Here is a 27,177-nt window from a genome sequence, read left to right on the forward strand (position 1 = left end):
TTTATGACTTTGATAACTAAAAGTTAAAGCTAATAGTAATCACTAAAACTTCAATGCGTCTTAAATTATAACATCTTGAAACTAAAGTTTTTTTTTTACTTCTTTAAATAGGCATATGTATGCGTATAATTTTTTAGATTGAATAAAAATATTCTTAAATACTGTTTATAATAAGGAATTTTATTCAAATAAAAATTGATGCGAAGCACTTGATATGAGTTATGTAACTTAAGTTAAATCATAATCTACACAAAGCAAGTGACATAGAAAAAAATAATTCATACAGCGTCTGCAATGCGCAAAATATACAGGAGGATAATTTTAAAATATTTTTATATATTCTATTAACATAGATTATATATTTTTCAACTTTTATACGGCCTTTCTCAATCACATTTGTAATCTAAACTTTTGACTTTATTTTCTCTAACTGATGTTTTATTAGTTTTTAAAACAGATCGAAAACAATGTCATACCATTATCTATGTATAAAGTTTGGTATATGTATAAAGTTAGAGACTCAGGCCTCTGCTAGTTGTACCTCAATTAATAAATTTTTATACCTTTGATTCTTAGATTAATTACTTAAATCAATTATGTCACCATTTTGTGAAATTGATACTATTTCTAGACAAATATGTCAACATTTTGTGAAAAACTTTGATACATATTTTAATAAAGTTTACTACCTAAGTTATTGAAAAAAATTTTCATTTTCCATAAAGTGATTAAAAACATTTTTTTTGCAAAACTTACATGTTTTCATTTTTTAAAAATTCTGCTTCCATCTATAATATAATTCTAATTTTTGCTTAAATTAAAAACAAGTTTTATAACAAAATTACTATTACAATAGAACTATGAAAATTTGAAAAGTCTAAAGATGTTATTACCTCATTCTTCACAGATATCAATTATAAAAACTGAATCTGGTTCGAAACTATTATCTCAGCACAAATAAAGATCAAAAATAATTCAAATTATTTCAATAATATTGTGCAAATTATTGCAAGCAATTCAAGTTGCTGTGTTTTTACAAAAATTTACTCCTAAAATAGGATATAATATTTAGCACTCAGTCTTATAATCTGAGCAAGATAGAAAGCATGAAAATTTGAAAGGAAAAATATTTCAAATGTCAAAAGAGAAATCAATTTAATAAGTTTCGGAATTCTGACGTCTTCATTTAAATGATTTAATAAATGAATGCGATTTGATGGTACATTTATTTCGAATATACGGCTCACTCTATGCCGTCATTTAGAAGATTTAGTTGAGACTTTTCCATCATTATTCAAAATCTAATTTCTGTCTCCTTTACCTCAAAATTCTACAAAGATCACAAAGATTGCAGAAGTAGATGCAAATTCAATGAAAACTTTTGATTGTTCTTCGTAAAGAATATCTTATTAAATTTTACAAAAATATAAACTGTATTTTATTTTACATTATAACTGTCGTTGAACAGCCGACCCATATTTTTGGGTTTAAGACTACTAATGTTCAATTTCGTAGTCTTGTAATTTTGAACCCAATCCAGAAGAGAATAGAACTGTTGGATCAAGTATTGTGAGAAGTTTACCTTCATGGAGATCTTTTTGATGGAACTAACCCGCATTTACGTTACATGGAGAGAAAAACCATCAAAATATCTCACAGTTAGCCTGATGGCAAAGCGACTCTAACCCATAATCCGTCTACCACTGAAGATATTTTACGACAGCACAATGGTCGATGCAAGCCGGGTGTGGAATTCGCATCGAACAGTCATCGCCGGGATTCGAACCCGGTTCACCTCATTGGAAGGCGAGTGCTCTATTCCCAGGGCAATCACTGCTCATATAAAATGTATGTAATAATTAGAAGAGAGGTGAGCTAATGTGGACAGCTAAAACTTTACCGTTCTTTATCCCCCAAATTTCATCTGCTGACTTCGACAGACTATTAAACTGTATTACACTTCATAAGTGATTGCATGAAAACGCTAATTTTTTTAACATGTTTAGATTAGCAATAAGGTCGATAATCTATTAAATATCAATAATTTTGAATCATAACATTTTATACAGATTAATAATAAAACTATTAAGGGCATAAATACGTCTCTATTAATTTAAATGAATATATTTATACCATTATAGTTATTATGCAACTCAATTCAAAATTCTTCTCATTTTTAATAAATTTTGTAGTCTAAACGAGAAGACAATTCTTCATTGAAAGTTATGTTGATCAGAGCGTTTTTTTCTTAAATCGCTTAGGATTATTATAGCTTGGAATTCTTATTTTAAATTAAAAATTTCCTAATAATTAAATTAAAATTTCATTTTAATTAAATATGTATTGTTTCATTTTGAATAATGCACAAAAAATAGTAATTTAAGTCCCAAAGAGATAATAAAATATAGAATAAGTATAAAAACCGCGTAGGAATATGTTGCCTACTTGAGTCACTCGACCATCATTATGAGGTTGATTTATTGCAAAAACTCCGAGCATCCTCATCTTCTGTTCTTCATCATCCAACTTATCTTTTATTCATCTCAGGAAAGAAAAGCTTAATGATGTAATGGGAAATGGGATGGCAGTATAAAAATTTATGAAACTCGTAAGCACAGATCACATGGTTAATTGATAGATTTTAATCAATCATACAATTATTAGAAAACTGTCAATAATTTCAAAACAGCAATACAAGAAATTTATTTCTATGCAAAACCCAGTCTCTGTGTGTGAAAATAGCTAATTACATATAACTTAAATGAATTTTTGGTCGTATTTTTATAAAAAGTTAACTGTATAAGGATAAAGTATACATTACTGTATACTGAGCCGTTGTAGCTCAGGCTAAGGAGCTCGCCCCTCCCGATGAGGTAACTCGTGTTCGAAATCCAGCGATGACTTGTAGATACGAATTCTTCACCCGGCTCATACAGACGTAAAGTATCCTCAGTGGTAGACGAATCGTGGGTAAGTGTACCCCTTCCGTTAGGCTAACCGTGGAAGATTTTCGTGGTTTTCCTTTGCATGTAACACAAATGCGGATTAGTTCCTTCAAAAAGTCCTCTACGAAGACAAATTTCGCCTGATACTTGATCAATGAGTTCCATTATGTTCTTGATCGGATTCAAAATTACAAGGCTATGGAATTGGTACTCATAAACTCAAAATGGGGTCGGCTGTTCAACGGCGGTTATAAAATATGGTTTACATAACATAGAATTTGTTCAACGTGAAATAATGTAGTATTCTCTGTATTAATTCTGTGTAAAAATAATAAATTTGAGAAATAAATACGAAGTATTCTATATTTTTTACCGGATACTTATAGCAAAGAGTCTCCACTGCATTCTCGAACAATAGAACTTTAATCCGTTCAGACCTCCTCCCCTCAGAATCTCTACATCGTTAATAAAACTGTCTCAAAGTTTTAATTAAAGAACGAGGCATTTAACAATTTTCATTTCTCTGACTAGCTATTTACTCCCCAAACTTAACTAAAATTGGCAACTGCAAATTGAAACTTCAATTTTATTGGAAACAAAGTGGAACCCAGGAAACTGCTACTTCATCTGAATAAAGATATATCAGACTTAAAATTTTTCTTTCCGTTGCTATTGGGATTACGTATTATTCTAAATAAATCACCTCGATTATCACAGCTTAAAAAAATCATGATTATTTACAGTAAACTCTCATTATAAACGTTTGGATTTAAATTACACCCTTTAAATTGCATATGACAGCTTAATTTAGAGTTAATCTGAAATTATTTTTTGACACAATTTTTTAGTTTAATCAATATCATATTCGTATATACATGTACAATATATTCGTATATGCATATACAATATATTCGTATATACACATACATCATGTTCAAAGATATTACACTGCAACTTTTACTGTGTATTATCAAAACATTTAATCAAAAAGTTAAAAAAAAGGGGGAATGGGTACAACAACACATGCAAATTTATTTAATGCTACTTGATCATACAAATAATAGTCATTTACATGAAAAGAAGAAATACGTAATTACATAATTTACAGGAAAAAGAATTAAAATACAGAATTACGAATTCACCGCCACATAATCATTATTCATATCTGACTTACTTCAGACTTAAGGCACTTAAATTTCGAAAATAATTAAATTATATAAGATTTTAAGCAACATATTTCGCTCTAACTTCTACAAGCAACATAAAAACTAGTTTCATTTCCACAAAAATATATTTACTATAAACTTATTCTTTCCTTACTAATGATTTCACTGTTTAGGGTAAAACTTTTAAACATTAACAAAAACACTCGCTTCTCCACGCAATATGCGTTCGTAATTATTCATCGCTTTTGAACAAAATAAGATTTGAAAGTTGGCTACGAAGCATATGTTTACTTCTAATTTTTCAATGTGGCAGGTTTTGAACAGATTTCTCTTTTACTTCATTTCTTCTATCGCATGAAAGTGGAGAACAATTTAGCACTTGTCAAAAACTTAATAATTAATTTCCCACTCTTTTATTAAATAAGAACACTTTATATTTCTAAGGCAAGCAGCTTAAGGATGGAAAAGACACTTCACTTTTCGAAAATAACTTTTGTAAGTAAAGACTTAATGCTTGAAGTAATAGATAACTTCTCCAAATAATGTTAATAGCTTAAAGTCATTTTCAACTTGAAAAATATTTAGCTGTTTACTGTAAAATTTACAAAAATTTTATCAAACTGTAGTTTAATTTGCTGCTATGATAATTTTTAAGTAAACTAATGCATCTAAAATAAAATTCTGTTTATCAATGTTATTATTTTCGTCAAATGGTATCAATGAAAAAAAAATGTAACAAATTTTAACAATAACATTCTCAAACACTAAAAGACTAAAAGCATGTTCAGTTACAATATTGGTTATTAAATTTAAACTTTCTCTGAAGATTTTATAAATTATTTAGCAAGCTTAGTGAAGCAAACTACAAATGTATGTTTTCAAATAATTTAATTAATATAGTAATATAAAATAAATATTTTTAGCAAAATAAAAATAAATATTTGAAAGATATCTATCATTTAAGTAAAACAAGATATTCCGTCAATAAATACCAAAGAGCATTTGAAACAAAATTGCCAACTGAAGAAAATTTATTAAAATCATGTATGAAACTTAAAATCATGTTTTAATTTTTGTTGGATTTAATTGTTTGTGTAATAAATAATTCTGTCAAGTAATTTTGGCACATAATGTAATTTAATATTTTTATTAATGTATAGAAAATTAAAAAACATGAGCTGCTCATTACTAAAGGTTTCTAGTATCCATAAATTAGTTTTAAGGTTTACGTGTACAATACCTTTTGATTAAAGAATATGTCGTAAAATAGTGTGACACATTAGAAAATATAACTGAAAAAATGTATAACACACTGCATTTTATATATCATATTTAAATTTTTGTTGGATTTAATTGCTTGCATAATAAATAATTTCGTACAATAATTTTGGCACATAATATAATTTTATAGTTTTATTAATGTATAGATAATGACGAAAAATGTTTGACTCATTACTTAGTATCCATTAACTACTTTTAAGGTTTCCGTGTCCAATATCTTCGGACTAAATTGGACACAAAAAATATTGCACCGAATGCACCGAAAAATATTGTGTCATAGTCGTAAAATATAACTGTGAAAAATAATATCTTTGATATATGTGTTGCAGAACAATTAGCAGAAAATAGATTTGTCTTCTATATGTTATATACCTTTTCCTAAATATACGAAGGAACAGCTTATAATAAGTTAGCGTCCTTAGCTGGGTATGACGACATTTCCGGGCATGGGTTCCTATTCAATTTTAATCTTAGTGAAGTTCCCTAACTTCCCTATAAGTTTGTCGTATCATTTCCACGGCCCTCTGCTATATATAACGTTATTAAGTTTATACATTTTGACCAAAAATGGACTAAAAATGTCATTCATTTTTAATAGTTTTATTAATGTATAGATAATGATGAAAAATTTTCGACTTATTACTAAAATATTCTTAGTATCCATTAACTACTTCTAAGGTTTCCGTGTCCAATATCTTCGGACTAAATTGGATACAAAAAATATTGCACCGAATGCACCGAAAATATTGTGACATATTCGTAAAATATAACTGTGAAAAAATAATATCTATGATATATGTGTTGCAGAACAATTAGCAGAAAATAAATTTGTTTTCTATATGCTATATACCTTTTCCGAAACATACGAAGGAGCAGCTTATAATAAGAAAGCGTCCCTAGGGGGGTATGACGACATTTCCGAGCATGGGTTCCTATTCAATTTTTATCCTAGTGAAGTTTCCTAACTTCCCTATAAGTTTGTCGCATCATTTCTACGGCCCTCTGCTATATATAACGTTATTAAACTTGTACATTTTAACCAAATATAGACTAAAAATGTCAATTAAAAAACCTATAGGTAGGAGAAAGAAACTGAGTGCAGATTTCAAATCAGAGATACGTAAATGTCTAAAATCCGTTTAAAAAATTTCATGTAAACAACAAAACAAATAAAGAAATAAAGAAAAAAAATGTCCTTCAGCGTTATGATATAATATTTCATTCATTACAATATATTAAGAAAATTGAATACTAAAAGTTGAAGTTTTCATAAAATATTTCAAAAACCTTCTATAAATTTGATAATTTGATAATAAGTAGTGAAAAGAAAGTTTTGGGACATCTTGGAAACTTTTAAATGTTTTAAAATACTGCAAAGAAAAACTTTTTCAAACGCTTAAATAAAAAAGCTTAAAATAGCTGAAGCTAAAGTGCTTTTCCAAACACTTAAACTGCAGGGCTTAAATTCAAATACATTCTTAAATTTGAAAAATTGATCTATAAAAACTGAAATAAAAATAATAGGAATATTTTACTTATTCCTATTATACTGCATTATGACCAAAAAGCAAATTTACTCTTCCATTGCACACCTGATTTAGCGGTCATGTAATTATGAAACTGTTGCCATTAGGACGCTACAAACAAAGTTTGGAAAAGCATGCCAAATTGGTGATTGTGTCCTTTACAGAAGAAAAGTGAGATGAGGGGATACAATTTCATTGTTCCTAAGTGAAGCATGGCGACCATTAGTGGCGATCGTGAAGCTGCTCCTAATGAGATATTACTAAATACCGTCATAGAAGAGTTCCTTAATAAAAATGAGTAGTCTGTTGCAATTATAAATGATCGCCAAGCAAATAGAGTTTAGATTTAATGTAAAAGTAATGTAAACGAAACTTTAAACAAACTTGAGGGGTTGTTAACCTTGCATATCAGCAGCGAAAAATTCAAATCAAGTTTATATTAAATCGAATATTGTTAGAAACATTATTTGCAATATTTATTCAAAATAATTCATTTTTCTTAATGTTATTTTAACTATTGATTGAAATATTCATTTTAAAATGCTAACTATTTTAACACAACGACAAACAAATTAAACAGTTAAATTTGTTACAACAAATTTTAATTTAATTAATTCTTTTTACATTAAACACTATATTTAGAACAAATTAAAGATACATAAAGAGAGCAATTATCATAAAAGAGTCTCCAACAACTTAATAATCAATGAATCGTAAATATGAAAACAAAACGATGAAAACATATCGGGACTACCCGAACGAATAGAGTTCACCTGTTTTAATCAAAGAGTCTGTGAAGTTTTATTGAATTCATCAATTCACTGAAATATGTGTAATAATATGTCATCACTGAAATATGTGCACAAGACATTTTTCCCATTCGAGTTAACATACTAACATGTATCCATGTTAGCCACCTTATATCATACTAACATATTAAACATGTAACAGTCTACCAACTGGTTGTTTTACGTATGTGAGGCGTTTTTTAAGTAATATTCCAAGTTGCCCAACTGTGCCTAATTAATACCTAATTAAAATTATTCAAACAAACTCTTAGACGTTTACTTCCAAAAGGATTTTTTTTGTATTGAACGCCTTGTTATGTCCTCATAATTAATACCTGAAAATTCCCTTACTCTCTTCTGTACGCTCCCCCCTTTTTTGAGGCAAATGGGGGGAATTTACAGGAAAAATTCTCCAGGCAGCCAATAAGAGTTTTTTGTATTTTTTGTTCTGAATCTAATCAAACCAATCACGAGACGATCTAGTGAGCTTAGAAGCTGTTAGGGCGTTATGAATAAAAAGTACAAATTTGTACTTATACCTGTTTAATTATCTGATATATCTATCTAAACAAGCCAGAAATATGGATGCATTTTATTTCCGCTAAATGGAATGAAATTAAACAGGAGCCAATAGGACGTTTTGCATAAAAATTACAATTTTTGGTTAAAAATTAGATAATAGTAAATATATAAATAAAATATGCCTACATGTATTAAAAGTACTATTTTTGGCAAGATTTTTGCACACTTTTTCTTCACTATCTAAGAGCTATAATTACTGAACATCTGAATTATAATATATTATACGAAAAATTATATATTTTCCGAGGAAAAATTTTATGCCTAATTGAATGAGATAGAATTCGAGTAGATAGGATAAATAGTTCTGAAGTTCTAAAGGTTTTTCTTCATTATAAGTAAAATTCAAAAAATAGTACATTTTAAACCAAATCAAAATTTTCAGTTTTACTATCTGTATCAACTCGTGTTTGGTCTCATTCAATTGAGCGAGAAATATACATAGGAAACAATATTTCACTTGTTTGTATAGCTATGTAAGATGTGTAAACTTGTACAAAATTGCAATTTTTCTGCAAAAAAAATTCTTATAACTTCTAAACTATTGGTCTGAACCTCTAGGGATTAAACACCAGAAATAGTACATTGCTTGTTTACATAAGGAACATACAGTTCTACCCCAAATTCCACCTTCCCATCCTAAAAACATACAGGAGAGAGTTTTTAACAGTTGTATATAACAGCATAACAAAGTTTTTGCTTAAAAAATTTTAAACTATCATTTTTTTCGAAGAAAAACCCATTTTATGCTCTAATTTCTGAACTACAAAAAAATTTGTATAAATCAATATAAAAATTTTTTAATTAGGCTTAACGTTAATATGTTATCAATTGTTCATATTATACAGTAGCTAAATACCCGTTCCTCGTAGCGAAAAAAATGTGAATACTGTATATCTCGATGTATTACCCCCATAATTTTACGAAAATCAGGTGGCCGATATATACACCGGTAATAAAGTAGGACTTCCGTTGGTAGTGAAATATCGATGCATTATAAACAATGAGACAGATATAGAGATATAAGATAGATAGATAACTTAGTATCAATTATCCCCTTTCAAAAACTATTTTAAATGTATTATATGCTGTTAATTTTGAGTTTTGTGTCGCCTTATTTTCTTCACAAATAACTTTACAGGTTTCAGAAAAATTGCTTCTAATTACGATAGTTTATTCAAGAGAATTTGAAAAAAAATACAGCACAATAAAAACTTTTGAAAAATGTCTTGAATCTACAAATTTGAAGATTCCAGAACAGATTTGTGTCGGACTCAATAACGTTAGCAGTATCTTCACGTCTTACGGATCCCACTTTGAGACGGATTTTACTTTATCCTCTTCTACTGAGTTCCAAAAAAAATTGTCTGCAACCCTGTCCAAGGAATTCGAAATTCCACACTTTTTAAAAGGTTTTTCAATAACATTTGAATCCACATTTTTCCACGCGTCTTGTATCATTTGACAACAGGCTGTCTACAGAAGAAGCACAGATATTTCCTGTTTTTGTAAGAGTTTTTTCTCCTTCCATCAACCATTCACTTCAAGGTGATTGAATAATATCCTTGAAGGGTTTCTTAAATAACACATGATGTTTATGCAATCTTTTTCTTTTTTTCAGTTATCGACATACGCTGACATACCAGAAATTTGCTATCTCGTAATCATAAATAAGGGGTCGACTTACACACCGAGATATACCGTAGTTAATACATCAGTGTTAATCAGCACTACGAAATGATGCACAAAACTGAAAGACGTGCACCAATATATTTAATTCAGCTAGACTGTTTTAATTTTTTATTATAATATATTGCTTTTATGTAATCAGATTAAGCAAAGTATATTTTTAGAAGTTTATTCAAAAAAAAAAATAAAGATTAATTTTAGTCAATATCATTTGCTTTCACTCGAGGTCAACTCCCTGATAGCCAGAAATGACCATAATCAATCAGTTTCTCCAGTATTTATACCTTCCGACGGGCTGTAAAAACCAATTTCTACGCTTCCTATAGAAACTATCCTGGCACCAATATTAGTATATTTAGTACCTATTAAAAACACCAATTAACATAATAGTAGTGCCTATTACTAAATTTAGTAAAATATCTTAGGCATCAGAAATAATAGAGCGAATTATATAGTTTTTCAGGATATAAATTCTAGATAAATACCTTTCCTCCCACAATTTAGCTTAATATAAAACTTTTTTATTTCAATTTATGCCTCTTTCAAAAATTAATTAAGCATTATCAGTGTCAATAACAATATAACAGTTTTTACGGTACTCGTATAAGAATAAGTACCTTTTCTCCATCAATTTAACTTTTTAATACAGAACTTTCTTTTTAAACTTATATCTATTACCAAAATTAATAAATGCAATTTAAATGTATGGTTGACTTAATGTGAAAATAATTAGCAAATAAACGTTATATTTTTATTGTTATTTTTGGCAAACGAATTAACATCGGTACTTATGCCTGATGAAATTTTGTAATTAAATACTACTTAAATTGCCATTATAAATAATGTGGTAATGAAAACCTATAATACCAACACAGATGGTATAATATAGGTATGGAGGTCATAAGTTTTTTACCATCCTCCAAAACGGATAAGTAACCTAATGTCACCACGCTACACATTTATGGCACCTAATGCACAACCGTTAATTTGTTCGTGTTATTTGTTTTAAAATAATATGAGGCAGAAATTCATTTCACCATAATAAAGACTAACTGTACAAATAGTATAACTTAAAATGTGATATTCAGAATTTACCACTATTTTCCCATGGCTTAATAGATAACTTCAAATTTATTTCATTAGTTGATAAATTTCCATTATTTAAGTTCAGAGAAACACGATTTAAAAGTGTAAATAACTATTTAAGAAACATGTGGTTTTATATACATTTAAAACACGAATTTAAAAATACATTACGAAATAATTAACGTTGATTTTGCTTGAGACAAAAGTGTGAGATAAGACAAATTTTAGATTTATTAGAGCTTCAAGTAACCCACTAAAGTTGTACTCCACATTCCAAGGGGAGATAGAAAGCTTTATGTACTGACCTTGCAATGACACATTATGATATAATAAGTTATAATACCATTGTTATAAAGGTTTGAAATTTGAATAATATGATCCCAATAGCTTAATCAGGAGATCGGTAATTTTTATCTTAAATCTCACTTATTGCTTACTTGACTATATCTTAAAATTTTTTAAACAAATGGAATGTATGCTTGGGGTGGCCACTATATAAGCTTCCCAACTCTTACTGGACAGGGCTGTACAACTATGATGGATAGGGCACCCTAATACGATCCCGAAAGCTCTTGGTTCGAATCTGCCGGCAGCCAATGAACATTTCTCTCGTTCATTTCTTATGAGAACAGCACGTATGAAACTATTCGCTTTGCTCAAAAATAAGTTGTTGCTGTTTCAATTTTGAATGAATGGGAATTTCAAATATTGTTCGACTTGTTTCGGTATTTTGACACCGGTATTTTGACACATTTTTTATTAGTTTTGAGAAACCCTTTTTAACAGTGTAAAATTCTAAATGTGCATTGCACTAGAAAAACACGACTTTTGTTTTAAAAACGTTGTTTTTTTAAAAACAACAAAAAAAACAACGTTTTGACAACAAAAAAAAAAGAAAAACGAAGTAACTAGGATGATGAGTGATTTTAATAATAAAGATGGAAATCTACTAAATACACATTTCTCCATTCACAGAAAACATTTTATTATAAATGTTTAACACAAAGGAGGAGATTGAAATAATTTCTCTTTATAATAAAAAATCGAAAAAGCTTCTGCTGCCACTGTTTCGAGTGTTAAACTACATGCCACATTATGTTGGGGTGAGCAAAAACTTAGAGATTTGGAATTATAATTTTGAGAAGAAAATGCACTGGGATTTCGATGGGTAAAAAAAATTCATCGTCATCATAGTTGGCCAGGCATCCCAATGTGGGCCAATGCCTTCCGCCGAGGATTTCTCCATAATGATTTCCGATTTATCTTTGATCTCCAATTTTTTTCATTAATTGCAATAGAGTCGCGATGGCTCAGGGGATAGAGATTTCGCCTTCCAATGAGGCCTAACCGGGTTCGAATCCCAGGCGATACGAATTTCGCATCCGGTTTGCACTGACCACAATGCTAACGTGAAATATCCTCAGTGGTAGACGGATCAGGGGTTAGAGTCCCCTTTTCGTCAGGCTAACCGTGGGAGGTTCTAGCGGTCTTCCTCTCCATGTAACGCAAATGCGGGTTAGCTTCATCAATAGGTCCTCCACGAAGGCAAATTTCTCACAATACTTGATCCAATAGTTCCCTTGTCTTCTGGATTGGGTTCAAAATTACAAGGCTACGGAGTTGAACATTAGCAGTCGTAAATCAATAAAATTGGGTCGACTGTTCAACGACGGTTATATAATAAAATTAATTGCAAGAAAATCAGACTCCACCGAGTCAGCCAATCTCAACTGCTGCCTTCCCCGCTTTCTTGTTCCAGTGAGTTTAGCACTGGAGCATATTTTTATTGTATTGACATCACTCATTCGAATCACGTGGGTCATCCAATTCATTCTATTTATTTTATATATTTAATAATATCGGATTGTTTATGAATCTTTCATAGTTCAAAGATAAATCTCCTTCTCCAGTTGTTGTTTTCATTTACACCACCAAGTACACTCGGCAAAATTTTTCTCTCAAATGTTGCGATACAATTTTCCTCCATTTTCTTCTCAGGATTTCGTTACAAGAAGTTTTTACAGGATATATGTGTCAACCCTATACCCTACTCCCAACCTGGAGGGCAAGTCTCCTGATATAATCCCCATGTGCGAGTTAAAGAAAATTAACATTCAAAAATGATTTAAAAATTAAATGGTTAAATTTGTAGACAAAATTACCAAGCGGGTCACTCAGAAGATCTGAGAAATGTAACTACGCTGTTGAAATTTGCAGTGATTAAAGGATCATTTTAATTTATGAAATTAAAGCGAGTTTTTTCTTCGAAGGTTACTGCAATTTTAGGTGGTTTTTTGCGAATTTTTAACTTATAAAAAATGATTGCTTGTCCATTGTTGTACAAAAATTTCCTCGAAATTTTCATTTTATAAGCTCACGCTTGGAGGTTGATGGTAAAAATATGATTAATTTAAATGTATAATGAAAAAAAATATTAAAAGATTAGATGATCAGAGATAAATCTTAACATTTGAATTGAAATTTTTAAATATACGAAAGATTGAAGATAGATAAAAAACTGTTTCTAATTTGAACTGTTATATGATGTAAGGTTATCGTTATATGTATATTACAAATAAGAAAAATTGCTTCTCATTTATTGTTTCTTAATGTGACGCTCTTTCTGTATTCCTATGTTTAAATATTCTTTAAGCTCAGCTGATTTTTCTTACGTTTAGGCATTCCTTCACTTTGTTACGATTAACATATTAAAGAAATTTTCTTTTATAAAATTATAATAAATATATGTTTTTAAAACATGTATTTATATGTTTTATGTCTATATCTTAGGTCTATGTTTTATGTCCATGTATCTATATGTCCACAACTATATGTTTTGAATAAATGTATCATGATTATGTTTAAAAAAATAAATTAGGAAAAAATTATTCTTTTGTCGTAAACTAAGGAATTAATGGCTATCAAAATTAGGTTTCACTTCTTATGCTATATATTTTACTACAGTCTACACAATTTCATCAAAAAACAGTAAACCTGTAATAGAATAATGGCAAACATCAGAATTACTTTCTAAGCTCGGATCATGATCATCCGAAAGCTGGACAACTTATGCGACTTGACTTTTTCATAGAAAATAATTCGTTTTCTCTATAAATTATATTAATAAAAATAATACATTAAATATAAAACTTGATTATATACCCTTTTTTTGATACTTTTTTACCCTTATCAAGGAAAATCTTGGTATCAGGAGTCAGCACTTAACCTATTTAACTGTAGTGTAAAAATCTCATTATTATGTGGTACGTGAAGTACAGCAGTGAACTCATACAGCTGTATGATAAATGATATTTCTTATTATTAATTTTTAACAAGCAAGAGGCGAAAAATGAGATAATTTTCCATAAAACATTAATTTCAGTTTTTAATAATGTAGATAAAACCATAAATGCATATCATGTCGTAGAGATTTTTATGGTTACGCTGTTGTTCGCTGTTACACTGTTTTCAACGCTTAAAACATACACATTTAATCCTTTATTTTTAAAATGTTCAGTCAAATTACAACAAAATCATATAAACTGAAATTTCCTTTAATAATTATTTTACGTCTGGGACCACAAAAACAAGTACAATATTAACGAAAGCCAATACCCAGTGAACAAAAACACGCTTTGACTCAATTAAAATATTAATAAGTCAAAGTTCAAACTAAACTAGTGATATCGAATCTATTTAATTTCTGAACTAGTACTTACATTTAAGTTCGAAAACCCTGTGAGCATCTCAAGTTGACAAGCGTTATAAAAGGCGAATAATGCAATGTATCATAATGAAATAATATAATGCAAAGGCAAATACTTTGCTATCAAAAAACTAGTAGTTATGTATTAAAAGCAAGAAAAAATTAACAAATATTATATAAAACTAATTTTTCAAATTTCTGGAAATATTTAACTGTATTAAATATAATTTAAGTTTTATGATCAGTTTTCATCAATAGTTTTATAATTATGGGCTATGCATTTCACATAATTATTTTTCGTAGTTAAATAAAGTTTAAACACATTAAAATAGATTTTACTGCAGATTTTTGTTGGAAACAAAGATGCCTTTAAAACTTTCAAAATTAGAAATTAATTTTTTGTAAAATCAGAGAGAAAAATGAAAATATTTTTTAAACGAGAAAAGCTACTGTTTAAATTAAATCACTGAAAAAACTTTATTTTCTACGCGTGCAGTTATTAATTTATCATTTAAAAAAAATAAATTTAATTAAATTGTAATTTTCTAATTAAATTAGCGCTATTTCTTGTTCCTAACTTTTGTAATTAATTTATTTTTATCATAAAACAAACATACATTTGTTTATAAAACTGTATCTTAAAAAAACATTAAACCGAATTCTTTAAATTAAAAGCAAATATTTTATTTAAAAATAATTAGCAAAATTTTCTGGCAATAAGTATTTTAAATATGCTAGGGGGCATCAAAAAAAGAGAAAAAAATATTTAATTGCTAATTTGAAATAAATTGCCTCAAGGAAAGATTTGCTGGAGTATTTTATTTTAAATTTATCATTTTATAGTTGTTATAAACTAGAAAATTATTTTTTGTTGGAAAAGCAGATTGCCAAAATTAAGATGTATTTCATTAATGATTATTCCCAATTTTTCAAGCTTGGATTACTAGCACATTATTTATTATTTAGTACCTTGTTTACTACTGACTGACAAATTATTTAAATATCATATAAACGATATAATAAGCTTTAAGACAGCTATACTTGTAAAACATGAATTTTATTATGCTTGAGAGGAGCGGCGACTTTTATCGAAGGACTTGCCTCCTTTGGCGAAAAGCTTGGTCATCCTTCAAAATTATATTGAACAACATGCAAATTTTAATGGTAATCAAGCTTAATGCAGAGCGCAATTACACAGCAAATATTCTAATTCTCCAATCTCTACTCTAATCCTAAAACCTTAATTAGTTTTAAACAATGTATTAACCACATTTATCTCAATGTCTATCGGTTGCCCGCACGGAAGTACTTTGATGTCAGACTTTATTATTTTCAAGTGATGACAGCGATAATGTCAGAATTCTTCATATATCAAAATCCAGCCGGTTGACATTAAATCACATAAACCATCTTAATTATGAGCTCGAGACATTTCAGTATGCTAGACTGCAGTATTACACTTATTCCCATGCTTGCCGTGAGATAAAATAGAAAACTCATCCCAATGCTCTATTACGTTCTGTACTATTTCCTCACGCGCCTCTAGAGCCGCCATAGTTTGAGGATTAAATTAATATATATATATATATATATATTAATCCGGGAAAACCATAAGAAATCACCTTATTATGCCGATATTGCTTAGTTAATTTTAGAACTAGGTTCTACTGCTGATATGTTAATTAGTGTTTTTCATAAGTACTAAATAAACTATAATTAGTATCAAGATATCTCTGTGGAAATAGATTTATACGACCCTCCAAATGGGATATGTACAGGAAAAAACTGTTGGATATGGAAAATTTTGACTATCAGAAATTAACATCGAGCAATTGCATTATTCCGAATGATACTGATTATAATTATCTTTATTTTGAAAGGAAGGACTTTTTAAAATGTTGTTTTCCAAATCTGATAACATAAAGTCAAAGGGATGGGCGTAAGTAAGTAATAGATATCTGAAAAAATTCTTATGTGTGTACATTTGTTACTATCTGGAGACCACGCTCAGCAGCATTATGCCTATTGATACTGAAAATAATTCATCTTTATCTTAAAAGTATGAATTTAGAAAAAAAATGTTCTACTTAATCTGATATTATAACGCTGCAGGGAAGGGCAACAAATAATAAAAATATAAAAGATAGAATTGCTTTAGCTTAACTAGTTGTGTCAGTAAATGTTTTGTTCAAGATATTGTAGTGTTAATTAATACTGATTTTAAACTGTAATGTTGATTAATCAACACTACAAAAAAAGTATATAATTAATAATTATGATTAATTTATTATATAAATTTTTTCATCCAGTACAAAGAGCGGGTACTCAGAAGTTATAACTACAATTTAATGAACTAACGAGATTATTAGATAAAAACTCAAAATGTTTTTGAATCTGTAACATCAAATTTTTCAATAAACACAACAAATGTGGTATCAACTTTCCTAACTTAATTTTCTAAATTAATGAAAGAATTAATTTTAAAAAATATATTAGTGAATGAGTAGCATTATAAAGTGTGTAATTTTTTCGCTTGTTTATTAGAACGTGATTCATATTCATGCAGGGAGCTTAGTTTCATTTTGAATCACAAGCACTACTAAAACTATTCTTTAAAAAAACGATTTAATTATTTATCAATTACTAACTACGAATTAAATCAACTTACAGATTAGCAAAAATGTGAATACATTTACTTAGAAAAAAAGCGAGTAATCAACAAAATCGAGTAAAAACCGAGTCTTAGAAAAATTTTGTTTTCACTCGACTTTAAGAAATTTAAAACACAAAAGATTAGGAAACAAAGGCCAATTTTAATTGGAAATTAAATGTATAGGTAAATATAGATTAATTTTAACTTTTCAAAGTGAAAATGCATTTGTTTTGTTACATTTTCCTAAAGAAATTAAATTAAAATCACTGTTAAATTAAGGAACGTTTTAATTATTCGTTTATTGTCTTAAAATTAATTAGTTTCCTTTTAGAACCGTGTATTTTAGGAGAATTAAACTTTAAAAAAATTAGAGAAAAGTCTTAGAAAAAATTAAAAAATTATATAAGTAGACATTCATTTCTTCTTAATAAAAAAACCTTCTTTGACTTGCAGAAGAATGCTTTAACTACCAAAACAAAGTTAATTGCAAATAACTTAATTTAATTTTAAGAAAAGTACTTATTTATGTTGGAATTCTAATGAAGTATGAGTAAGCTTATTAATATAAATATTTTTTTTAAATTTAAAATATGTAGTTTTGAATTAATTTTTTTTCTTTGATCTCCCGAATTTATTTGAAAAACTTGCACTTTTATTTGAAAAACATGCAACATCCGAAAATTTTAAGTATAACCACTGTCGCTGATGGTCTCAGTTTAATCTCCTGAAGTTGTCAAATTTTTGGTAACACGTTTTTTAATCTTGAAATATTTGAAATTCTGCCTATAGAATTATGAAACGCAGATCAAAAACTATGATTGGCTAAAAGCCAAAATTCAAAGAAGCGAAATAATTTACTCGCGATCAACCATAGATTATTAAATAATCTAATACTATGTATAACTCTCTTTATAAACTACAATAAATTATCTCTAACTACCTTCAACTATCCTTACTCATCGAAATCTCAAAATAATAGGTATTGATTTTCTTGTGAGATAATTACATTTTAACTATTCAAAGTATCTACTGTATGCAAATTCATTTTAAACTATCCATGTATTTTGAAATAATTAGATTTCAAATACAAAGACAGCTATACTAGCTCCTTTTATCAAATTATTAGTTTTATTTTATGTCAAATAAGCAACGATTTTTTTAACTAAACATTATTTGTAGCAGAAAATTTTGAGAAAAAAAAAAGAAAATGCAACATAACGTAGTTAAATATAGCTATAATAGCATCAAAGAAATTTTTTCATGGTTTCCGTTAATTAGCTTTCTAGTTTCAGTTAATTATGGAGATTTATGACCTCTTAGATACTAAAAAGATTATTACAACATATTACAACTGTGTGCCTGACTTCCTCAGACAATTGTCCCTGGAAATCATCAATAAAGTCCCTCCAAACGACATCAAAATATACTCTGATGGAAATAAAATGGATAGACAGACAGGCAGAGGAGTATTTATTGAAACACCTCGAGAGAACTACACTCTTCATCAACGCAACCCCGACTTTTGTTTCGTCTTTCAAAGCGAACTAATTGCAATCGACAGGGAACTAGAAAAAAACTTGAGTGAAGGGCACCTTGGAAATACTTGGATACTATCCGACAGCCGTAGTTCAATTCAACACCTCAAAAATTGGGCCCTCATTAAGATAAAACCAGTTTTTCGATCTCGCAAAATGTAAAGCTCATTTCCCAGCAGCATGAAGTCCACTTTCAATGGATCCCGTCCCACGTCGATATCCACGGCAACGAGTTGGCTGACACTCTTGCAAAGAAGGGACTAGACCATCCAGTCCCCTCCACCTCAGAGCTTACATACCTTGAACTTTTCGCAAGGCAAAAGGCCCAGAACAAACAAAAGTGGCTGCTTCCTCCTATTCACTACTGGTATAAAGCAAAAAGACCAGGACTCACTCTATCTCTTCCTGGTGACAGGCAGACCAACACTTGCTTATCCCGACTGGCCAGTAGACACCTGAAAAGTCTCACATTTTCTGCCAATCGAAAGATCTTTCCTCTTTGCCCTAAATGCCAACAAAACCAAGCATCACCTGAGCATATCTTGAACTGTTTAGGGTTGGACTGGAGCGACATTCATTCTTCTCCCCTTTTAGTTTCGGACTTCCTAAATGATTATTACGGACAACGGATTTATTGATCTGGGATTTATTGTTGTTGTTACTAATTCCCCTCTGGTCTGACTCCGTCAGACCAGAGGGGAATTAGTAACAACAACAACATATTAATTATATAAGTAAAAGTACAATAAAAATCAAACTGCAAGCAAAGAGGTTCGAACTCGTTGGATGAAAGCGAGACTTGATGAAAATTTTTTTGCACATGTTCTTTTAAAACTCCAATTTGGGACAATTTAAGTTGCATGTCGTTATTCTCCAATATATTAGATTCGGAGTGTTTAAAATTGTGTATTGTACGGATTATCATATAATTATAATGTGTAAGCAGTTTTTATACACATAATTTTTAATAACTGAGTGTTAGAAGGAAATGCTATTTTCAAAAAGTATGCGCAATACTAATAAAACTTGCATAAACTTTCAAAACATTATATTTAATATTAAAGGTAACTTGAATAAGATTTTTCATTAAACGTAGTAAATTTAAGCAGTATGTAGTACTTTATGACTATTCAAGTACATTAAGAAAAATTAAGACCTTCAATCTAAAACGACTTATTTTAAATTTGCACCTGAAAACATATCATCAGTTTTTGCTATTACTCACTTACTTCTAAAACTTGATTATTTTAGAATCGTTCTTGAATATAAAGAGCACTTAAAACAGAAAATAACTGCTACGAAACTCTTCATTTTTATGGCTATCATTTAAACTAAGGATTACAACTTACTGTTCAAATTAAGAACATAAATTGGAATAAGCAAATGTAAACATTTCTCATTTCGGGATTAAAATTGCCAAAATCAGGCATCCTTTACTAGACCTTATAATGTTACTTCCGGGGACTCTAGGATCAATTTTCGACGTGATATAGGAGTCGTAAAACATGATTCCCTCGTAAATATAGCCGTTCTACAAAACAAATGGTTCCACTGGGAAAACATTTTTCAAACAAAATAAAAAGAAAATTCTCTCCTCTTCTAACAGTAGATGGATACTCCTGCTATAGTGGATATCAAATCTGCACAAATTAATGTGTTTCGTGAGTTAAAATTATTGAAGAGTAGCCAAACCCAACTTTTACCTGGTTTGCCTTTTTGAAAAATTATAAAATTTCAAGTATTTGTGATTTTTAACAGAAATCAACTTAATTTATACGAATCAACTCATTTTGCACCATTGACTCTGCATTACTTTTTTAACGATTTTTACGTTTAGATCGAATAAAAACGAATGCTGCAATAAATTGGCTTATAAAAGCAATTTTTTTGTAGTTTATTGCTTTACATATTTTAAGATTTAATGAAACATAATTAAACGGTGACCTTACAGATCAAAAAAATGGCTAATTAATATACAAACATTCTATATAAACTTTACATTTTTCTGCAATGAAAGTTTTGTTGATAATTTAGATAAACTTATGACTTAGTATATCGTTAGTATTAATATATTGATATAGTTTGATATCGTTGAAAAGGAAAAATGGAGTTAATAGCTATAAATATAAACTTTTAACCTAGATTATTTGTTTCTGCTACGTGTATGATATCGAAGATATTTTTCGTTCATCTAATGCAGTGTTTCCCAAAGTGTGGTGCGCGTACTCCCAGGGGTACGGGAACAGTTTAGCCGGGTTAAGCACTCTTATGCGAAATATCTTGCAACAAACGAAAATTTCTCAAAATTTTATTTAAAAACAAAGCTAGCCACGAAAATTTATGATTACGCATTTTTCAATTGGCTATTTTTTACACAGTTAACAGTTAATAATTAGTGGTGTCAACAGCCAGTTGTGACTTTTAACTTTTGTGCAATTTTTCATAGCAAAAAATACATTCATTTTTTTATTAGTGGTGCACAGCGTTACGAACAATTTAGAAAGGGTACACAAAAGTCATAAGTTTGGGAAACACTGATCTAATGTATTTAATTTTAACAACTAAATCTAGTTTTTAACTCCAGCTTCGTGACTTAATTAATATTGAAAGTACAAAGATTTGTGGAACATGACACAACAAAGGTAATTTTATGAATATATATTTCTCAATAAGTCACTACTTTGGAAAATTTGTGTTTTGAACTAATAAAATTATTTTCTTAAGGCAAACGAAATTTATTATTTTTTAATAAAATCAATTTCTATCTTTTTAAAATGCAAACTGGAATACTTCATCTTTAAATAAGAATAATCTGTAAAAAATTTCAGATTAAATTTCAGTATGAAGTACCGACACTTTGGGTGCATCATCCGTAAAACCTACTTTACTCTAAAATTCGTTTTTACCGTATATGTTCCGTAATTTTTAGATTAATTTATATATTTAATTATAGTGATTCAGTGATTTTACTGTAGTTATATACTACGTTATATGAGATTTTTTATTCCGGAACATACTCCGGTAAAAATGGATTTTACGGTACAATGTACTTTGAGTGACGGTACCTTTTATAGTGCATTTGGATTTTTTTAGAATATATGTCCCCGTAGAAGTTTTTTGAGATTGCAATTTAACAGGATTTATTTGTTTATTTATTTTGGAAAAATATCGAAAAAGCAAACATTTATTAAGTATTCATTGAACTTTTAAAACACTCTTTTCGAAATTAATTGATATTTTTTTAATATTTTGTGTAAAATTGCTTCCAAAATATACATTTAAAGAGAATATACAATAAAGTAGGAACTCGGTGACATTTTCTTATCACCGTTTCATCATTCGAAACTTCATTCGAATATACATGCGTTTACTATTTTAAACACATACGCTACAAAAAAAATCGGGATCAAGTTACGGTAAAAAGTACCGGTACTTTTCAGCATAAAACCCAAATTTTACCAGAACATGTCACGGAATAAAAAATCTTATATATCTCAAAATTTAAATCGGAAGAGAAAACTTTTTTACTGTAAATTTTCAGTAATAATTACCGTTAAATCACTGAATCACTTTAAATAACTAAATATTACTGTCAAAATTACGTAGTTTGATCCCAATTTTTTTTACAATATGGAAATAAACTAATACGAGAATTCGCTTTTATAATGAAAGAAAGATAGTGCGTTGAAAGAATCGCTTTTTTAATGCGTATTTAAATAACTTACAAAAATGACTATGTCACAACTCTAAGTATAATGCAACAAATATTCTTGCTTAAATAAATAAATAAATAATAAAAGGAAAAAATTAATTTGCTCGCTCTGAGCCTCGTAGTATGTGCCTTGTCATTATGAATTTCTAAAACTAAATATATAATAAGCTCAGCACAATATTTTCGGAGCAAAACTTTGGGGAGTTAAAGCACACTGCAAAGCAAAGACTGATATTGTAATTTTGAAAAACTGAGCGAATTTTTTGCATATATTACACAGAAATGTATTATAATTACTTTAAAATGTAAACGCAGATTTTTTCCCTAGAAATACTGCAAACAAGACTGCAGTAAATTCAAACGAATTTTAATTTAAAGATGAGCATTTTTTTAACCTGAAAATAAATTTTAAGTATAACTATAATATATTCCATTGTGAATTCAATTACTACTCATGTTAAATATTTTACTAATATTTTTTGTAATACAAAGCAAACAATAAATTTATAAACTTTATGAAAGAGTATGAAAATATCATCATTTACTTATTTTAAAATATGCTATTTCCTTTACATACATTTTGCTAAAACTACTTTTCAGAGTCGAAAACATTATCCTAGAATAATATTTACTTGCACATAAAATTTGATTGTTTTTTTCTCTTACGTAATATTGGTTAAAAAATTCTCTTTATGTGCGATACAAGTATACAACCATATTTTTATTATTAAACTTCATATACATATATATATTTTCGTTTGAGCAAAACCATATTCTATCCTAGAGGTATATACAGTTACTCTTTATAATATTTTAGTAAAACATGCTTCGCCCTAGAATTTGAGAAATTTCGATAGTTTTAATCCACAAAATCGTTTAATGAAAATTTTAATAATGAGTACGATCATGACTGTTGCAAAGTTACCAGATTTTGATTACCTCATTCGCAAACATAAATAAAAAAAATATTCAAAATTATTAGAAGAATTATTTAATCAACAGAAACTAAATCAGCATTGAAAATAAATTTTGTATTTATTAAATAATTTTATTATCGCATATAACCTTATTGTATTTCCACTGAAAATGAACTAAACAAGCAAAACAACAAATAGTAGGGTTTTTTTTTAACAAAATGCAGTTTAGAGACTGGTGATTAACAAAATGCAATCTAAGGACTGGTAATCCCCTACAAAATTTTTAGGGTCGAAAATCTCGAAATTATAGCAGTTTGAAAATTGCAGTAATTTTATTGTGGTGTCAACGCTAAGAATTCTACAATAAATATGTAGTTGCATTGGAGTTAGGATTACATTTATTGGAGTTAGGTTACGTTAGTATTTTAGTTAGGTAATGGACTTAGGAGTTAAGTTGTGGTTGAGCTTTATCAAATGAACAATAGAATGTGGATTAAATAGTTTATTTGGTGGTGCCATCTATTGTGAAAAAGGAGAAATACTAGACTTTTGTATAAGTAAATTTGTCGTGCTACCATAAATTCGTGAATTATTGTTTCGTTGGGAGACGAATTGGGACACTGGAAACTCTTCATGTGATGAAAGAACGTAAAAATGCTACAGTGTCAACGCTGGAATTCGAACACCCGTTCAGAGATTGATACATTAGCCCTCTTGACTAACTTTCCAATCACAAACTCTTCAATAGCATGTACCCAGCTGGTTACTGCTGGGTACATACTGATGGGTATGTACCCAGCAGTAACCAGCTGTAAAGAACTGAATGACTTCATAAGGTGGCCTACTTGGCTCGAATAAATTCTGGTTGTTTAACTGTATTACGTGAAAACAGTCAATAAAAATTTTTCTCACAGTTAGTAGTTTTAATACCTTCTTCTTTATGGTTATTTAACTGTTTCAGCTGACTCTTGTAGAAACTACTAAATTAATTGTTGTTTCACCCTTTTTTTCGAGAAATTTCTAATGGTGTAGAAATTTTTAATAGGCTATGCGAATAACTAAAAGTCGGTGTGCTTCTTTTGTGTTGTTTGTCTAAGCCTCTGGATTTGACGCTCTATTTAAAATTTTGAGTTCTATAAATCTTGAGCTCACTTATTTTCGACTGTCAGTACTATAAACCATATTTTTTTAAAGAAAACTTATAAGTTTCATTTAAAAAGATTTATGTTTAAATGATAAGGAAGATATTTCGTTTAAAATGACCTAAATTTTTTGAGGGAAATTTCAAAAACAAACTGAAATTTAAAAATTTAGGAGGAAAAGGTTTATCATTGAAGCAAAAAATTCTGGGAATAAATGGAAAAACTGCAGTGCATTTTTAACTAAGTTAAATTAAATAAAAATTCTTAATCAGATCTTAAAATGATATCACTCTTAAACATTTAAAAACCTTATTTTGGTTTCTGTCACAACAAAAAATATTTTTTTTTCATCATGCAGAAATTGTTTGATACGCACAAAACTAAAAAGTACTACAACTACGATTATTCAGTGATTAAATGAATGCTTAAAGTAAAATTATGGCGAAATTTTTTTTTTGAGAAATACAAATATACTTGTGCATTGTGCATTAATAAAGTGTACATTGATCAATTACAGTATACAATATACAGTATACATTAACAAGTTTATGCATTGAACCAAATCCGGAGATTAGGGATTAATGTATAAACTACCAGTAACAAGCTATTGTAAATTACTGATAACTACATAAATTACAAGAGATTGCGATAACCTGCACCACATCTAAACCCTAAATCTCCATTTAGATTGTAATATAGAGGTGTAAAACACATTTGATGCAGCGATGTCATTTAGTGTTCAAATAGGATTTCTCCCAAGATATTTCCAATAACACATCATCACAACTATAATATAACGTCTATCTATCTCTAAACTATTAGTTTAATCTAAATCTTAGCTAAATATATATACACTTTATGATTTTAAGGAATTACCATTATGAGGAAACAAATCAGACTAACTTTTTTATTTGTTTTTGATGTCAGCTAGTTTAATATTGAAAGTTATAAAAAAAATCTGCTTTGAAATACTGTATTTTTTATTTAATTTTATTTATTTATTTATTTTGAAACAATTATAACCCCATTTTAGGCAAACAGATGTCTTAAACCTGTTGTTAAAACCATGTTTAAGGCAATTCCTTGAAAAACTACACTAGTTTTATTCAATGATTTTAAACACTAGCAAGTTTTATTTTACAAAAGAAAATGTTGCTTAACTTTCGCTTTTTATTGATGCAGGCTAATTAACAGTTTATTTATGAATGATATTTTTTAATTCTTGCGAAATTACAACGAAAGCAAAAATTTTATTAAATTAGTATTACATATTGATTATTAAAATTATTGGTATACATAAATACTTTTTTATTTACAGTTGTGTGCAGGAATCTAGAAATCACAAGCACCTAGTTGCCATGTCGCGTAAAACATCGAAGATGGCTCACAATATTTTAATAAAATTTAACATAAAATCAAAAGTCTGTCATATTTCTTTCGATTCCATAAAATGATGGCACATAAGAATTTTCTCTAGTAACTAGAAATTTTTAATTCTAGTAGACTTCCGGTTGTTTGTAAAACGAAGTTTACTTTTTTTCAAGTAAACGTCAAGTTTATCTGAAAGATATAGTTTTACAAATCATTTAAACTTAATTTATCCAATTTTTACCTCGCGCTCGCTTTACTGTTTCAAAACCAATTTATTTTCTCCTCTTAGGAAAGCCATTTAAATATTAGTTTTTATTTTTATTTGACGTGATCAAGGCATAAATCGCAACTTTCATATCAGTATTGAAAATTATTATTTATGTTTTCCGGGCGACCCAAATGTCATCCCAGGATACTTACAAACATAGATTTTAATTTTAAAACTTTTATGAGAGTAATAATTAATTAATATATTTTACTCCATTACTTTTTTTAAAAAAAAAGTATAATAATAACTGCATCTCTAGAGCTTCACTGGTATGTATAATTCTTCGAGAAAATGATTTCTATAATCTGCATTTTTATATAATTTTTCAAAATAAGTTGTTATAAAAACGCAAGAATGTAGTTAACCATCACGTCATGAAATTTTTCTTTTACCAGGAATCACAAAGTAAGGCCTATAATAAACTACACTTGCCTTTATGGATTAAGATCGAAAATAACGGGCACGTACTTATGATAAAAAAAAATTATATTAAATCTATATTTGATACAAAGCAATTTAACCGAGACAAAATTTAACACTTGAAATAAATATAAATTTACATTATGGATATTATATATAAACGATAATGAATTGAACAATTGAACTTCACCCAGTGAACCCCACTGTAAATTTATTTTCTTTTTTTTTTTTTTTTTTTTTTTTTTTTTTTTTTTTTTNTTATTTTTTTTTTTTTTTTCAAATTTTTTAATTGTTGACCTTCCTAATACTATGCGTCAGAAACTATTTCAATTATCAGTCCTTTTATTATGTATTATATTAATAGTTGCAAGCTTATAAATTATACTTTTATAA

At 28.6% G+C, this 27,177-nt stretch overlaps 2 protein-coding genes across 2 annotated transcripts in view; one reads left to right on the forward strand and one right to left on the reverse strand.

The window, feature by feature from the left end:
• LOC107443118 (astacin-like metalloprotease toxin 5) overlaps positions 1-27,177 on the forward strand; it is a 464,016-nt gene that overhangs the window by 319,461 nt on the left and 117,378 nt on the right. The gene's annotated exons all lie outside the window — the stretch shown is intronic.
• The window catches only part of LOC107443124 (chondroitin sulfate N-acetylgalactosaminyltransferase 1), a 37,603-nt gene that overhangs the window by 9,046 nt on the left and 1,380 nt on the right, over positions 1-27,177 (reverse strand). The gene's annotated exons all lie outside the window — the stretch shown is intronic.

Source organism: Parasteatoda tepidariorum, chromosome 7, assembly GCF_043381705.1.
Source record: "Parasteatoda tepidariorum isolate YZ-2023 chromosome 7, CAS_Ptep_4.0, whole genome shotgun sequence".
Classification (NCBI taxonomy): Eukaryota; Metazoa; Arthropoda; class Arachnida; order Araneae; family Theridiidae; genus Parasteatoda; species Parasteatoda tepidariorum.